Source organism: Somniosus microcephalus, chromosome 10 (assembly GCF_052327205.1).
Source record: "Somniosus microcephalus isolate GS21.2 chromosome 10, FLI_Smic_1.0, whole genome shotgun sequence".
Lineage (NCBI taxonomy): Eukaryota > Metazoa > Chordata > Chondrichthyes > Squaliformes > Somniosidae > Somniosus > Somniosus microcephalus.
This window is the reverse complement of record NC_140996.1, coordinates 124014067-124026569: the sequence shown is the minus strand read 5'-3', so window position 1 is coordinate 124026569 and position 12503 is coordinate 124014067.

Sequence of the window (12503 nt, the reverse complement as noted above, 5' to 3'; positions counted from 1 at the left end):
AGATTATTATTTGAATGGCAATAGATTGGGAGAAGGGGAACTGCAAAGAGACCTGGGTGTTCGTGTGCACCAGTCGCTGAAGGTAAGCATGCAGGTGCAGCAGGCGGTTAAGAAGGCAAATGGTATGTTGGCCTTCGTAGCAAGAGGGTTCGAGTACAGGAACAAGGATGTCTTGCTACAGTTGTACAGAGCCTTGGTGAGACCGCACCTTGAGTATTGTGTGCAGTTTTGGTCGCCTTATCTGAGGAAGGACGTTCTTGCCATGGAAGGAGTGCAGCAAAGATTCACCAGGCTGATACCTGGGATGGCAGGAATGACATATGAGGAGAGATTGTGTCGATTGGGCTTATACTCACTGGAGTTTAGAAGATTGAGAGGGGATCTCATCAAAACCTATAAAATTCTGTCAGGCCTGGACAGACTAGATGCTGGAAGTCTGTTCCCGATGGTCGGGGAGTCCAGAACCAGGGGTCATAGTCTAAGGATAAGGGGTAGGACATTTAGGACTGAAATGAGGAGGAATTTCTTCACCCAGAGAGTGGTGAACCTGTGGAATTCTCTGCCATAGAGGGCGGTGGAGGCCAGTTCATTAAATATATTCAAGAAAGAGTTGGATATATTTCTTAAGGCTAAAGGGATCAAGGGATATGGGGAGAAGGCAGGGACAGTGTGCTGAATTTGGATGATCAGCCATGATCTCATTGAATGGCGGAGCAGGCTCGAAGGGCCGAATGGCCTACTTCTGCCCCTAGCTTCTATGTTTCTATGTTTCTCTGTCAGTCCTTTCTTTGTCTTCTCATTTTTCTGAACGTCTTCAATGCCACAAGCTCTCAGATGTCAGATATCTTTTGTAAGGCTTAGGGTGGTGATGAGAGGGAACATATACTGGTTTGGAGATGGGGGAGAGCCTGTCGGATTTAAAACCAACATTTGGTCCATGAGAGGCCTTACTTAAGACGGGTGGAAGAGAGAAATCAGGTAACTACAGAACTGTTGCTCTGACATGAGTTATGGGGAAGATACTAGAATCTGTCATTAGGGGCTAAGTGACTGGGTACTTGGACAAATTTGAGCTGATCAGAGAGAGTGAGCGTGGCTTTGTGAATGGTAAATCTTGTCTGATGAATCTAGATGCACAATAGGTTGGAGCAGGGGACTGGCATCAATCAGATGTTATTTTCTCCCATTGTTCGTTGCAAATTCAAATGAGCAGTTGGTTTTTGGGAGTCCCAGCTATATATGCATTTATCTAACATTTGTCCCCAAATGAGTTATATTTAACAAGTAGGTTTCTAAAAAACATACTCTAAATTTTTTTTAATTTCCTGGAAAAGAACTTGCTGGGGTGTATGCCTGACTGTTGTCTTATGTGAAGGTTTATTTTCTTGGTTGCTTTTTTGAGAAAAAGGTCAATGTTCCCCAGTGTGAATGCATTAACTAGCTTTATTTGAAAATTCCTGTAACTATACTTTGTATTTGTAGAATTACAAAAGTTTGGAAAAATAGTGGGATTGGAGTTTTTATAGATTTCAATTAATTTTTAAAAATGAGCTTCACACTCAAAATTACAGAATTGTCCAAAATGCCAATAAATATATCAAATCAGATGTAAAAAATCAAAATATTTTGCCCCCATAAGAAATAAAGACTAAACTCCAACACACTGGCGCAAGAAGCCAAGGAGCAAAATCATAGGGACAATAAAAAAAACTGTTTAAAAAAAAATTCTTTGAATACTTGTTTACTAGTTATAAAAATATTGGACATGGAAAAAAAAGGCTGTTTGACTGACAGTCAAGAATCATCTAATTGGGTAATGGAGAGTCTATTCACTTTCCAATTGGCATAGGAAGGCGGTGCACCATGAGGATGGACATGTTAGGTGACCAATGGCGAGAGTGTGGGGGTGGGACAGTTGGAGAAAGCTGGGCCTAAGTTGCACACTGGCTTAGAAGGACACTGACTAGCGCAATAGCAACCGAGAGGATTAAGGGGCACAAAGCTTGTGTATGCGCAAAACCCAGGAAACAAGCAGGCCAAAGATAGTGTGCAGGCTGCAGAACTAAATTCACAGGCCCCTGTGACAGGATAGATCTCAGGACAAAATTATTGGACTGATTAATTGCAGGAAATTTGTACTGTAGGGGGAAATATTTTCAGATTTTATGCTCAAAATGTAAGTTTATAAGTGGCTGTAGTCAAGTGGCTCATGAAACAACTTGGTTGCTCAAAGAAATTGGACAAAAATGAACAATTTCTGTGGTCAGTTTGTAGCAGTTGCTGATTTATGAATGATAACTTTGAAAAAATAGGACTTTCTACTGCTTACTTGCTAATTGCCAGCTTTTCCTATGTCTAGTGAGTGGGAAATAAAGCAAAATACCATTGATGCTGGAAAACTGAAACAAAAACCGAGATTTCTCGAAACACTCAGCAGATCAGGCATTTGAGGTTTGCACCTTTGTCAAAACTGGAAGGTATTACTGATGAGCAGTATTTAAAAAGGCGCAGAATAAAGGCAATGGAGAGGGTAAACCCACGCACTCAAGAAAAGAAGTAGAATGACCTGCACAGTGCTTAAGTGTAAAACAGCAGTTGGTTAACTGGCAAAAGTGATATTAGCATGAGACAATGGAAGGTATGAGAAAAATTAAAGACATGTACAAGACACTGAATGTGTGAAAAGCTTAATGAAGTGGTGGATAGGCAGATAGAAAGGGAAACGTGAAAAACTGGCAATGTAGAGCAGGCTCTAGAGACCCAGGAACCTGGGAGAAGAAACAATTAGTTTGACTCCTAATATGCAGACCATCTCACCAGCAAGGTATATTGACAGAGGCCCCCACCCCACCACTCCTGCCATCCATCCCCAGAAACGCAGGCACATCCATCCTGCACCCAGCACTTACTGCTGAAGAGAAAGTGGGAGCTATAGTTCAGGCATGAAATTATTATAGCCAATATTAAGGCCAGAGGGCATTTGGTCTCATGCTCCCCTTTCTACCTGCCTATCACCATCTCTTTAAGCTATTTGCATGTTCTGTGTCTTGTATAAGTCTTTAATTTATTTGCTTTCTCTCATGCCTTTTGTTGTCTCATGCTAATTTTATTTCTGCAATTAAACCATCCCCTGTTCTCCACTGAAGCTGAATTCAGCTGTATGACACTGGTCACAGTAGGCCTGATTTTCTGCTGGGGGGTGCAGTGGCGACACACTCTGAAGTATGCTAATGGGCCAGAAATTAGGATCGGGGGCTTGCCGTGCGTGCAAGCCCCCGATGTGCACTCACCCGGCGCGCCAACATCTGAAGCCTGGGTCTGCTTGGAATTCCTGTCACTGGCCCGGTTCAGATGTCGGCGCAATGTGCTTGCCTGATCCAGCGGCGTAGTTAGTGCGATGTGCCAGCTTGGATCAGGTGAGCACTGTGCAGCCAATCAGGGGAGGGGAAACTTCATTCATGAGTTTGATAGTAAGAACTGTCAAACTCATGAAAAGTACAGGCGCCCAAAAGTCTAGTTTAACTTTAAATAAAATTTTAAAAAACATCCCAATAATTAAATAAACTATAAATAACTTTAAAAAACGATTTTAAACAATTAATCAAATTTTTGCAAAAAATAATTTTTTAAGAAATCGGGTCTAAAAATAAACTTACCTTACTGTAAAGTCCTTAAAAACAATAAAGCTGTGGAAAAAATGTTATAATTTTAAATAATAGACCACTTACCTTCAAGAATCCAGTCCTTACGCCTCCTTTTTATATGTGTAAAAAGTTCAGGCCCTTGCACACGCGCAAACCTGTCAAAAAGAAGGAAGTTCAACGCGTGCGCGCAGAGTCCTGCGCGCACGCGTTGGACCTCTGAAACCCTTGGAAGAAATGCCGGTTTCCCGCGCATGCTCTGTGCATGCTGAAATCCGGCACTTCCAACGGGCCCACGCGTGAGTACCCCGTCCATACTCACGCGTTGGGACCAGAATTACTGGCCCAATATATTTCACGTCAAACGCGGATGCTGTAGACTTTGCAAAATTTTCTAGATCTGCTTATTTAAATAATTATTCAATCTGTGTAGGGAGTGTGCAAGCAGTAGGGGTGGGATATTTGGCGCACCAGCAGATTTAAAACGCTGCCACTGACATCAGCCCTTTAAGGTAGTTTTCCATAACTGTGTTTTGTGTAATGGTATGTCATAGAAACACCTGCATAGAAATACATAGAAGCTACAATCAATGTTCCCTCTTAATATTTTTTTATACTGAGCGGGCCACGAACTCATTTGAGTGCGACCTTTTTGTCCGTGGGCAATTGTTACAACAACAACCACCACTACAACAACCACCACTACAACAACCACCACTACAACAACAACCACTACAACAACAACCACCATTGCAAAAACCACCACTACAACAACCACCACTACAACAACCACCACTACAACAACCACCACTACTACAACCACTACAACAACAACCACCATTACAACAACCACCACTACAACAACAGCCACCATTACAACAACAACCACTACAACAACAGCCACTACAACAACAACCACAATTACAACAACAACAACCACTACAACAACAACCACCATTACAACAACCACCATTACAACAACCACCATTACAACAACCACCACTACAACAACAGCCACCATTACAACAACAGCAACCACTACAACAACAACCACTACAACAACAACCACCACCATTACAACAACAACCACTACAACAATAACAACCACCACTACAACAACAACTGCAACAACCACCACTACAACAATAACAACCGCCACTACAACAACCACCACTACAACAACCACCACTACAACGACAACCACTACAACAACGACAACCACTACAACAACGACAACCACTACAACAACAACCACCACTACAACAACCACCACTACAACAACCACCACTACAACAACCACCACTACAACGACAACCACTACAACAACAACAACCACTACAACAACAACCACCACCACACAACAACAACCACTACAACAACAACCACCACTACAACAACAATCACCACTACAACAACTACTAAAACAACAAGCACTTAAAAGCATATATACAGTAATGCCAAGATTCAGGAGATGGTTCTGTGCTAGTGGATTGGCAGTTAGGATCAGATCAGCCATGATCTTATTGAATGGCAGAGCAGGCTCGAGGGGCCGATTGGCCTACTCCTACTCCTATTTCTTATGTTCTTATATTGCCACCCCACCATCTCAAATCATGAGACAATTAGACAAGGTATTATACAAGTTTAACATAACTTCTCTGCTTTTGAGTTCTATTCCTCTAGAAATGAATCCCAGTGCTTTATTTGCACTTTTATGGCTTTTTCTAACCTGTGTTGCTACTTTTAATGATTTGTGAACCTATACCCCTAGATCCCTTTGCACCTCTACCCCATTTAGTCTCTTATTTTCCAAGGAGTAGGTAGCTTCATTATTCCTCCTACCAAAATGCACCACCTCACATTTATCTATATTGAAATTAATTTGTCATTTACATGCCCATTCTTTTTTCAACTCTTATGCTGGTAAAAGCAGGCCTTATGCCTGACCCAGAGAGTGGTGAACCTGTGGAATTCTCTACCACAGAAGGCAGTAGAGGCCAATACGTTAAATATATTCAAGAAGGAGTTGGATATATTTCTTAAGGCTAAAGGGATCAAGGGGTATGGGGAGAAAGCAGGGACCTGTGGTGCATGTAACCTGTTCCACCTTAAGAGAACTTAAGCCTGTTCCACCTTAAGAGATGTACTACTTTCTCTGGCTGCTGTATACGTAATACCGGTGGTGACCACCGGTATATAAGTACTGTGTAGTGATATTGTATTTAGTATAGTCCTGACCTCCAACTAGTAAAGACCTGTTGAAACTTTATTCTTGTAGTCTGTGTCAGTAATTAATCTTAATACAACTGGAACACACAGACTTAACAGTGGCGACGAGGATGGGATTCTTACCCTGCGGCAGTTTATATCCACGGCGGCTTCGTCCACAGAACGGGCGTCGAAGAGAGGCATCCACCCTCATCACCCTGCTGGAAGACACGTCGCGCGGCAGGCATCGAGAACCCGGAGTGCAGAAGACATCCTGAACTCGAAGCCTCCATCAGCGGCAGTCAGCTATCTTCTTTCTACCTCGGTGGTGGGTAAGCCGGTCAGCGACACGAGCAGAAAGTCGGCCGCGTTGGCTGTACAGACGGGGGAGGAAAACGGAGGAAAAAGGGCGGTGAGATCGATCGCGACCGGAGATAAGGGCCGGGCCGCATTCGGGCCGAAAGGCGCAGTGTGGGGACATCGATCGCGGCTGGTGATAAGGGCCGGGCCGCTTTCGGGCCAAAAAGGCGCAGCATCTGGGGCGACTGAAGGCGCGAGAGCCGCGGTGAAGGCGAACGCAGCCGGTGCTAATAACCGGGCTGCAAGAAGGGCTGCGAGGCGCGACATCGGGGAAGCGCGAATGCCCGAGGGAGCCGCGGTGAAGCGGAGACAGCGTCGGGGGAGTTACTAACTGCTGGGAAAGGGGAGCAGCAGCGGCACGCCAAACGCCATTGCAGCCAGTGGGTGAAGACCGCCAAGCGCGGGAAAACCGCCATTTTGTAGGCGGAGGACAAAGACAAGAGCGGGAAGCCACCATCTTGGGATAAAATTTAAAAAAATAAATAAATAAAATAAATAAATTGCAACGATGCCTAAACATGGGAACATTAATACCTTTGATAGTGACATCGAAGATTGGGCCATCTATGTAGAACGCATACAAAATTATTGTAAAGCAAATAAAATCCCAGATGCAGAGAAAGCACTAACTTTATTAAACTTAATGGGTGCGAAGACATACGGGCAATTGAAACACCTTTTATCACCAGATGAACCGGCGGATAAGACGTTCGAGGAGATTGTTACTGTCCTGAAAAATCATCTAAACCCCACGCCGCTGATGCTAGCGGAACGATTTAAATTTTACAGCAGAAGGCAGCTGAAGGATGAAAGCAATGCTGAATATTTAATGGAATTGCGTAAGCTAGCAAAGTACTGTCAGTTTGGAACGGGACTAACAGACGCGCTAAGAGATAAATTTGTGTGTGGATTATTAAAAGAAGATACACAAAAGCGACTGCTCGAGGAGAATGAGCTGACGCTTGAGAAAGCAGTCACTATGGCAGCAGCACACGAAGCCGCAGCGAGAGGCACGGCAGTAATGCAGCTACGGTCACCGGAACTCAGTACAAATAAATTGGGTTTGAGTACTGTAAAATGTTATCGTTGTGGAAAGACAACACACGATCAGAACCAGTGTTGGTTTAAAAACCAAGAATGCAGAACGTGTGGCAGGCTTGGCCACATAGCTAAAGTATGCCGGTCAGGAAAGAAGACCAGCAACAAAAAGTCACCGCAAGGAAAATACATAAAGGTGCACAAGGTGACAAAGACCAGTTCGAACGAACAGAAGTCAGATTCAGACGCTAGCAGTAATGAACTGGGTAGCTTAAGAGTACACAACGTTGGTAAGGATGCAGATCTCCAGACAATTTGGGTCACTCTTCAGATAGCAGGAGTCCAAGTAAAGATGGAATTGGACACTGGATCGGCATTGACGGTCATGAATAAGAAAGATTACAAAAGGTTATTCCAACATATTCCCCTACGGGATACGGAGATTATATTGAAAACATACACGGGGCAAAGAGTGTACCCCATCGGAAAGATAGAGGTAAAAGTGGTCCACAAGGGCGAAGAAAGCCAAGTAATGGACTTATATGTGCTACCTGAAGGAGGTCCACCACTACTGGGACGGGAGTGGATTAGGAAAATGAATATGGACTGGCACTCCTTAAAAGCACTAACGGTAGATTCCGGGGAAACAGATGTCAAACCTAAACGATTGTCCAAAATATTGGATGATGCTAAAGAGGTGTTCCAGCAAGGACTGGGAACACTGAAAGGAATTACGGCAAACATCAAGATTGATGAACATGCACAACCAAAATTTTTCAAAGCCAGACCGGTACCCTATGCAATACGACCTACTGTAGAAGCGGAACTGGAAGCGCTAGAACGTTCACGTGTACTGTCTAAGGTAGATTGGAGTGAGTGGGCTACGCCCATTGTTCCCGTTATGAAACGTCCTTCGAGCAACAAGCCAGGAGAACCAGGGAAGGTTCGCATCTGTGGAGATTTCAAGATCACCGTTAATCCGGTGCTTCACACGGTGCAGTATCCGCTTCCGCGGATTGAGGATATTTTTGCTTCGTTGTCTGGCGGGAAACACTTCACCAAGATAGACCTGGCGCAGGCGTACTTGCAGATGGAGGTTGAAGAAGAGTCACGCCAGTACCTCACGATCAACACGCATAGAGGTTTGTACCGGTATAATAGGCTGGTTTTTGGAGTGGCATCGGCTCCGGCAATTTGGCAGAGGGCCATGGAGCAGGTATTACAGGCACACAATGTTACCTGGACGATATTCTGATTGCAGGTGATGGTGATGAAGAACACCTCGCAAACTTGGAACTGGTGCTCAACAGACTGAAAGAGTATGGACTTAGAGTTAATCGGCAGAAATGTGAGTTCTTTCAGAAGCGGATCTCGTACTGTGGTCATGTCATTGACCGGGAGGGGCTTCATAAGTCTCCTGACAAGATAGAGGCAGTTGTAAAGGCTCCCGCTCCGGATAATGTCTCTCAGTTGAGGTCGTTTCTGGGATTGATTAACTATTACCATAAGTTTCTACCGAATCTATCCACGGTACTGCACCCGCTGAACGCTCTTTTACAGAAGGGGGTACCATGGGAATGGAGTGAAAACTGTAAGAAGGCATTTCGCAAAAGCAATGAATTGATCACCTCAGAGGAAGTGTTGGCTCACTTCAACCCGACACTGCCTATTCGGTTGGCTTGTGATGCTTCTCCATATGGTATTGGGGCAGTACTCTCACACAAGTTGCCAAATGGCACGGAAAGGCCAGTCGCGTTTGCATCCAGATCATTGACCTCCGCTGAGCGCAACTATGCGCAGATCGATAGGGAGGCTCTCAGCCTTGTATGGGGAGTGAAGAAGTTTAATCATTACCTGCAGGGCCAAAAATTCACACTTCTGACAGACCATCAGCCGTTGGTATCCATTTTTAACCCTAAGAAGGGTGTTTCGGTGATGGCAGCACAGCGACTCCAGAGATGGTCCCTTTTCCTAGGGGCACATCAATATCAAATAGAATTCAAAGGTACAAAGCAGCATGGCAATGCTGATGGGCTGTCACGCCTGCCACTACCTGAAGCAGAAGAGACGACGAAAGTTGACCCTGTTGAGTTATTTCATTCGACCATCATCGAGTGTTTACCAGTCACCAATGCAAGTATTGAAAGAGAAACCAGGAACGACCCGGCACTGTCCCGAGTTTACGAGGTGACAGTGAAGGGATGGCCAACACATGGTGATCCTCTGTTACCGGCATTCTCGGCAAGGCGAGACCAGCTGTCCGTCTGCCATGGTACTTTGATGTACGGGACAAGAGTGATTATTCCTCCCAAGTTACGGGAAAGAGTTCTAAAGGAACTGCATGAAGGTCATCTGGGGGGAGTTAAGATGAAAAGTCTTGCTAGGGCTTATGTATGGTGGCCGGGCATTGACCAACAGATAGAGGAGTTGACAAAAGCTGCGCTGGGTGCCAAAAAAGTGCAAAATGCACCTCCGATCGCACCGCTACACCCATGGGAATGGCCTTCAGCCCCATGGCAACGCGTACATATTGACTTTGCTGGTCCATTCATGGACTCCATGTTCCTAATTGCGGTGGACGCACATTCCAAATGGCCAGAAGTGATCAAGATGAATACCACTACTTCAGAAAAGACAATTGCGGTGTTAAGAACAATATTCGCAAGGAACGGATTGCCAGAACAGATATGTTCGGACAACGGACCACAGTTCGTGTCGGAAGAATTCCAAAAATTCTTAAAGAAGAATGGGGTGAAACATTATACCTCTGCCCCATATCATCCGGCGACAAACGGGTTGGCCGAGAGATTTGTCCAAACATTCAAAAAGGCAATAAAGGCCATGAACGATGATCAGATTCCGTTACAACACAAGGTGGACAATTTCCTAATGGCATATCGAAACGCCGCTCATGCAGTGACTAACCAAAGTCCTGCCATGATGTTTTATAACAGGAGGTTGCGGTCCAGGTTGGACTTGTTAAAACCAAATGTGCGGAGGGAAGTGGAAAACAAACAGTTCCGGCATATTAATAACAAGTCCACTCGAAGTTTCGACGTAGGACAACCAGTGTTGGCAAGGGGCTATGGAAACGAAAAATGGCAGTCCGGAACAATTCGGGCCAGGCAAGGACCTCTGATGTACACAGTAGATATTGGTAACAATGTGATAAGGCGTCATGCGGATCAACTGGTAGAATCAAGAGCAAGGGTCGAACCCATGGTTGCGACAGAGACAACTGTGGAAGACGTTAATGAACCTGAAGCATCTACCTCGGCAGGGACTGTATCTGATGATGACGTCCAATACATAGGAAACCAACAAGAAGAGTCACCTCAGCAACAAGAATCAGAGACCACTGAAAGGCGTTATCCAAACCGAATCAGAAGGCCTCCTGAGAGACTGAACCTTTGAACTGTTTATACCTGAAGTTATATATGTATATATGTTATTATGTTATGTTAAATGGGGATATGACTGTTAAGCTAAAAAGGGAGGATTGTGGTGTATGTAACCTGTTCCACCTTAAGAGAACTTAAGCCTGTTCCACCTTAAGAGATGTACTACTTTCTCTGGCTGCTGTATACGTAATACCGGTGGTGACCACCGGTATATAAGTACTGTGTAGTGATATTGTATTTAGTATAGTCCTGACCTCCAACTAGTAAAGACCTGTTGAAACTTTATTCTTGTAGTCTGTGTCAGTAATTAATCTTAATACAATTGGAACACACAGACTTAACAGGACCGAGTTCTGAATTTGGATGATCAGCCATGATCGCATTGAATGGCAGAGCAGGCTCGAGGGGCCGAATGGCCTACTCCTGCTCCTATCTTCTATGTTTCTATGATCCTAAGGGTTTTCTGCGGGCGGAGATTCTCCAGAAAGCAGAACTATCCGCCCGCAGAGGCCCTTCTCTAGGGCAGGCGTCTGATCTGTCAAGAGCATTCTTGACAGATCGGAAATACCGGTTTTCAGCACATGCGCTTCGCATGCCTGAAACCGGCATTTCCGGTGACCCTGCGGGTGTGCACACAGCTCGTACACACCCGTAGGCATCAGAATATATGGCCCGCAGTCTTCTTGAACCAGCACACCCCCATGTAACATGTCAGACATACAGCACTTATTCACAAGTGCAGAAAAACACATTGCATATCTGAATTAAAAACATAAAGCAGGAAAAGCTATGATTTAACAGAAATAAACATTCATCTTTCATCCTGGTCAGGAAAACCAATCAGACTGACTTGGAAATGTTTACTAATATGTTAGCGTAAAGATGTTAATTTACAAATTTCACTTCTAATGTTTTTCTCTCAAACATTCTCCACAATATTAATCCCTGCTCTTATCACGAGAAGTGTCGCATTATTTTAGATTCTTCGCAATTAAATAGCGGGAAACAAACTTCATTGTACTCTCAATTTTTAATTTCCTATTTCAAACATTTATACCAAATGGAAATTGTACATTAATACAAAAAGAAAATACTGCAGATGCTGGAAATCTGAAATTGTACATTATTGGTTTAATCAAGTATTTTCTGTGTCTTTCTCAATAAACAAATAATGGTTTCTTCTAAAGTAGCTTCATGCAATTTTTATACATCATTTCATAACTCTTGTTTGTATTAACACTTCACTAAGCGTTTAAAAGGAAATCTATATTTTCATTATTCCTGGGACTTGTTAAGACTATAGAACAACAGACAAAATAAAATGGTTTCTGTTTTTCCCCTTTTTTGGTTCTCTTCCTAAATGTCTTAATGATATATTTTTAAAAAGTCAATAAAAAGTAATATGTAACTGCTACAAATCCTCCCCTACCCCCCCCCTCCTCAACAGCATGTTTGCATGTTTGTGTAAAAGCTACACACTTCACACGATCACTCAAAATCAAATATTGAGAAATTTCCATTTTAAAATATTTGAAGCATTTTAGAGCCTTCAAGGTCTGGTTGAAACTTGTTTAGATAAGGAGAAAATTAATTTTTGCTTGTTTCTTCCAAAATCATATTTGAAACTTAGGGGGAAAAAAGCGTTTTTAACTCTCATTTTTTGTGAAAAGTTCATTTAAAAATCTTTAAATTCGTTCAAGTCTTGTTGCAGCTTTGACAGAAAAAGTTGCTCCAAATTTCTCTGTCCCTCTTCAACAACAAAAAAAATAAACTCTAATTCCAAATGGAGCTCAAATAAGAAAGTGAATAAAGTGGTTAAACTCCCCATTCCTAAGAGGGCGGTGAGGTTATCTAT